The sequence below is a fragment of the Chiloscyllium punctatum genome, chromosome 51 (genome assembly GCF_047496795.1).
Source record: "Chiloscyllium punctatum isolate Juve2018m chromosome 51, sChiPun1.3, whole genome shotgun sequence".
Taxonomy (NCBI): domain Eukaryota; kingdom Metazoa; phylum Chordata; class Chondrichthyes; order Orectolobiformes; family Hemiscylliidae; genus Chiloscyllium; species Chiloscyllium punctatum.
In genome coordinates this window covers 28,181,896-28,187,983 of record NC_092789.1, presented here as the reverse complement: position 1 = coordinate 28,187,983, position 6,088 = coordinate 28,181,896, and positions in this window count along the sequence as shown.

Genomic DNA, 6,088 nt, shown 5'->3' with positions numbered 1-6,088 from the left:
CACACCACACAGCGTACTCACTTTTGACTGTCCAAATATCTATTCTATTAATGAGTAGATATTGCATTACAGTAGATGCTATGCACATTGCACACTGGTGAATTGCCTTAGGAATCCCTTTATCTTTGTTGGCCAAGGATATTTCATGGACTCATTTTGCCCACGAACCTCCCGGTTTTTCTTCCTTCCTAGGTTCAATATATTCTTCAAAACCTGGTCTGTTGTTCTTGATTGCCCACACATTGGGTAAGTGCTCCCTTATCTGATGAGTTTGAAAACCTGTCATCAAAGGTTCCAGAGTCATGCCATTCTTGTCCATCGTTTCCACAGGAACATGTCAGTCCAGCACTCGAAGCCGTTGATGTGTAAAGGAGTCCAGGAAGTCAGATGTTGATTTACACTCAAACAGTCTATTCTCAACCCACAATATCTGATTCTTGCCTAATTCGATTACAGTTAACCTTGCCCCTAATTTAACAACTCCAGCCGATATCGAATGTTGTCCTTCTTCACAAGAATTTAAAATCTGCGGAAATTATGGTCACTGTTCCCACAATAGTGGGAGTTTGATGACATTGACTCTCAGCAAATTCATTCAAAGGATATCTCCCTCAAAACAGCTGTGATACGCTCTCGAAACATTAATGCAGTCTTCATACTTTCTGACCTGCTGGTCTGGTTGCGACCTATCCCTCACTAGCACTCGAACTTAAACACTCACGAGTGCAGCTATCAAACTTCACTCCCAGGATTTTCGTGCCAATCCAGTTTAGTTTCAATCAGTCCTTCTCGTAAAGGTGCAGTTTCAATTATATAGTTGTGAAGTGCTGCATTTTGGAAAGGTAAAACAGGGCAGGACATATAAACGTAACATTAAGGTCCTGAGGAGCGTTGCTGACCAAAGAGGACTTGGAGCGCATGTTTTAAATTTCTTGCAAGTGTAGTCTCAGGTCGATAGGATATTGCACAAGGCATTTCGTACGTTATCATTTGTTGTTCACACCATTGTGCACAGGAATTGGAAGCTCATGTTTTGGATGTAAAGGACATTGGATCGGCCAGTATTGAAATGTTGCTTGCAACATTCTCCCTCCAATTCTCCCTGCTACCGGAAAGATTTTGTGAAACCTAAAAGGGATCAGATACAATTTACAAGGATGTTACCAGATTGGAGGTCTTCAGCTACAGGTAGAGGATAAAAGGGCTGGTACCGTTTTTGTTTTTTCTCCAAGTATTGGGGGCTGAGAGGATTCCTTATAGACTTTGATAAAATCAAACGGAGTATGGTTAGTGTAAATAGGCAAAGCCCTTTCGCTGTTTTGAGAGACTCCAGAAAGTGAGGGCACAGGAATAGTGTCAGAGGAGAAATATTAAGCGGAAATGTATGAGGTGATTCACTTTAGTAGGAGTGACAAGAAGATAGAGTACTGAGCTAATGGTAAGATTATTGTCAGTGCAGATGCGTAGAACGATTTCGGTTTCGATGTACATAGATCTCTGAAAGTTGCAACACAGATTTAGACGGTTGTTAATTAGTCATATGGTGTGTTAGCCGTATTTGAACGAGGGTTTGAGTTTCGCAGCCTGGAGGTCATGCTGCAACTCTGATAAAACACTGGTGCAGCCTCACTTAGAGTATGTTGTTCATGTCTGGTCACCGCAGGAAGGACGTGGAAGCGATGGAAACGGTTCAGAGGAGATTTACGAGGATGTTGTCTGGTATGGTCGAAAGGTCTTTCGAGGAAATTGCTGAGGCACCTGATGGCGTTTTATTGAGAATAAGATGTTTGACACGTGAAACATAAAAGATAATCAGAGGGTTAAATAGTTAGGACAATGAGAGCCATTTTCCTCGAATTATGGTGGCGAACACGAGGGAACATAGCTTTTAATTGATGGTCGGTAGATATGGGAGAGATGTTAGAGCTATTGTATTTACTTAGAGCGCATTATGGAAGTGGAACGCACCGCCTACGACAGTAGAACCCTCGCCAAATGTAATGGCTTTCAAATGGCCATTGGATAAACATATGTTTGAAAATGGACTAGTGTGTGACAAAGAGACTTCGGATTGTTTCCACAGATCGGTGCAACATCGAGGTCCGAAAGACCTGTACTGAGCTGTATTGTTCTATTTTCTGCGTTCTGTTTGAAAGGGACTTACGTGTCAACCTTTTGGCGCAAAGGTTCCTGTGTGCATAGAATTAGCTTCCAGGGAAACGGTGGAGGCTGATGAAATAACAACATTTAAGAGACATCTAGATGAATGCCTGAATCGAAAGAGTTTCGAGGGAGATGGAGCAAAAGCTTGCAAATGGGACTAAATTATTTTAGAATATCTGCGTGGCATGGGTGGATTGGACGGAAAGATCTGTTTGCATGCTGTACATTTCGTGATTCGATGATTCTACATCCCACCATCTCTGGAAGATATCTCAAGGATCTGCATTCATTAAGCTTGCCCTGCCCCAAACACACATGCCACCAAATTAACCACGTATTCAATATACTATTTCTCAAGTCCTAGCCTCATTTACACGTAGTATGGAAAGTAATCCTGACATTATTACCCAAGAGTTCCTTCTTTTTAGACCGAACTACCAGATTTTTGTTGCATGTCTTCATACCAATATCATTCAGTCCAATGTGGCCTATTACTTCTGTTTGTCTGTTATGAACGTTATTATGGCAGTAATGTAGTCAAATTAGTGTTGCCATGTATGCCCGCGGTCATGTACATTTCATGATTCGATGATTCTATGTCAAATGGTGACAATGGATTGCCTTGTTATTACCTTTGCAGTGTTTTTATGTCGACTTCTGGCAATTTGTTTTCTAGCTAGTTCACAAAACCTCACGCAGGGACGTCACATGATAATTCTACTTATCTATGCTTCTCGAAACTGCACTGTGTGGTTGACTGTCGCTTTCAACTTTGATCAGATCCTAACAATTTGTCACCAGGAGCACAAAAAGAAGTTCTGAAAAGAAAAATGTAGCAGCGATAGTTATAGGAATAGTCTGTGTGCTATGCTGTTGGAAAAGCATTACATTTCACTTCCGAATTGAGGCCTTAAATATCATTAATAACGTAGGCTGGTACAGCTACATAACAGCGATCCATCATTCACCACGTGTTAGGAAATTGCTTGACAGTTTTGCTCACATTTCAACCCCATGTCTCCTTATTTTACTGTACAGAATGTTAGACATATTAGTTAGTTGAAGCCGAAAGAGACTTGGCTGCCATAGCAATGACATTAATAAATGCGACACAGAAATGGAGAGCAGGAGAAAGACCACCGTTTTGCCATCTTGGGCAGTTTACTCTGTTTTGTGTTGAACGTACGCTGCACATTTTCGACTTGTGCGAAGTTTAGGCAGTAGCTACTCTATCCGTTCCAATCCCAATGACCCCAAGTTTATTCTGAAGTAAAGCATGTATATGCTTCAATTCTTAAATTCATGCACCAATGCGTGGATTTATGCAGGGACACAGACAAAATTCGGAGGTCAGTTGAAAGAAGCTTTTAAATAATTTTCCAACCTTTACGAAATGTCATAAACAGTGAGTCCGGCTGAATATCATGATGTGACTTTAATCATTCAGTAACTCCACACGCAACAGTATGAATCTGTAATTCAGCAATCCTAGAAAGATTATCATCAGGATGCCCAAGCTTGTTACTTCACACCAAGGAAAGAATAATCAAACACTAACCCATTTTTAAAATATTGATGGCAGCCAAATGCGAAATTGATTTTTTGTTCAGGATTTGCCTCTTCTGCCGGCCACAAACGCTTAGCATAAGAATACTCGCTTTTGAATTAGATGCGTAAGCTCTGAATGGGAAGAAACTCATAGTCCCTACTAAAAGTAAATGTCATGGTCAAGGCCAGGATACCCTCAAAATATTTTAAGAATGTAACCCAAACACTTACTTCTTAGTTTTATGCAGATGTGAAGTTGCCATTCCAGGGAAAATGCAACAGGTGAAACGTCTCGTTGCTAAGCACAACAGAAATTATGTAAACACTAACTGTGAAACACCCACAAAGGAAAAAGACATTTAGAATAACTTAACTACTGGAAAGTTAATTGTCCAGAAAACCAACTGAACGAAGGGGCTTTTCCAATTTACGTAACATCACGTTAACACACCCGTGGCCAAACGTTAAATCCATACACAGATTATTTCAGGCAGGCGAAATTTCCGACTGAAAAGTCATGCAGGAATCATCACCTGAAATTTGGAACCATTCACCATAACAGCAATTTCTCACTTTTACAAGTAAAATAAAGAAGAGAGAAAATTTGACTCGGAGAATTGGCAACTCCCTTGCCATTGTTCATCTGTACATTTTGGGATATCAGCTATCACGACGTCTCTTGGAAAAAAAGAGGGAAAATAACCTTTTAAAGTGACAGCGTACCCACAATAGCCCCCTTAAAAAATCTGTTCACAAAGATGAATTCACTTTTAAAGCCATCAGTCTTACTTTGTTAATATACTACAGTACATATACATGATATTTCTGCTGCTTACTCCTGCCACTGAAAACCTCCATATTTTCATCCAAGTCTCGATAATGCGTCGCAAATTGCGTTGTCTCTTATTACCACGTAAAATCTTGAAATTGAATAGCTACAATAATAAGGTCCATTTTAATAATCTGCATTTGGTTATTCTAAAATTTCTCCTTTGATGAGTTTTGATCGATATATGTAATTGTCACAGGAACATTCCCAGCAAAATAAATGTCACGATTCTATAACGTCAATACCGAGTTCAAGGTCTCCTTCTCAATTGTTGAATACTTCTGATGGTAAATGTTCACTTTCCTGGCGAAATATCGACTTCTCGTAATCTTCCTGCGAGAGCACTGCACCAATACTCACATCACACTCATCGATATCCCTCTTGAATGGTTTTGTCTAATTAAGTTTAGCTAATACTGGAGCAGTCGTTAACACAGCTTCCAGAATGTCAAATGCCTTTGCCCAGTCTGCCGTGCACTGAAACGTTGTGCATTTTCCCAGTAGTTCAGTGAGTGGAGCAATGCGCTGCTCAATTCAATACGAATTTCCAATAAAACCCACTCAATCACAAGAATCATATTTCTGTTCTTTTCGTCGAGAATATGAGAAAAACCGAATAACATTTGTTTTCACATTACATGGTGGGATCTGTCCGTATTTGATAACAAGGATCACGAATATCATGTGAGCTTTAGAACATGCATAGAACGTAGATTGCTATAACACAGCAAAGGCCTTTCGGACCTCGGTTTTTCGCCGACCTGTGAAACTAATCTGACTTCTAGTTAAAATCTCCAATTCCATGACGATCCATCGGTTTACCCAACAATTGAAATGCCCTTAATGATGGCGATTCTACGAAGTTTGCAGGCAGGGCGTTCCACTGCTACTCTCTTGGAGAAGAACCGACATCTGACGTCAGTCCTCTCTCTCTCAATTCTAAATGTAATTGTTGTCCCCTCGTGTAAGCCATCTCCAACCTTGGAAAACCACTCCCACTCTCCCCAATATCCCATCATTTGATCGTCTGTTCTGTCTCTGTCAAGTCACTATCTTCTCTCAAAAGAAAACAGCCAAAGCCCGCCACATTTTCCCGATAAGATGTTTCGTCCATACTCGTCAACATCCTGGTAAATCTCCAATGCACACTTTCCAAAGCTTCCACATGCTTTCTCTAATGCTGTGACCGGTACTGTATGCAATGCTCCAAGGGCGACTGCACCAGTGTGTGGTATTGCTGCAACATGATCTCATGGCCACGGAACTCAATCCCTCTACGAATAAAGGCTGATCCACCGTGTGCCTTCTTAACAAACCTCTCAAACTGGGTTGCAACGTTCATAGATATATGCACACAGACACCGAGATCTCTCTGCTCATCGACACGACGAAGTATATTATCAAAGTGAATCTCCTCACACTTTTCTGCATCAATCTTCATTGGCCACCTCTCAGCCCAGCTCTATAGCTTATCTAATAACATCTGTAACCGGCAACATCCTTCAGCACGATCTGCAACTCCCCTGTATTTAGTTTCATCCGAAAAGT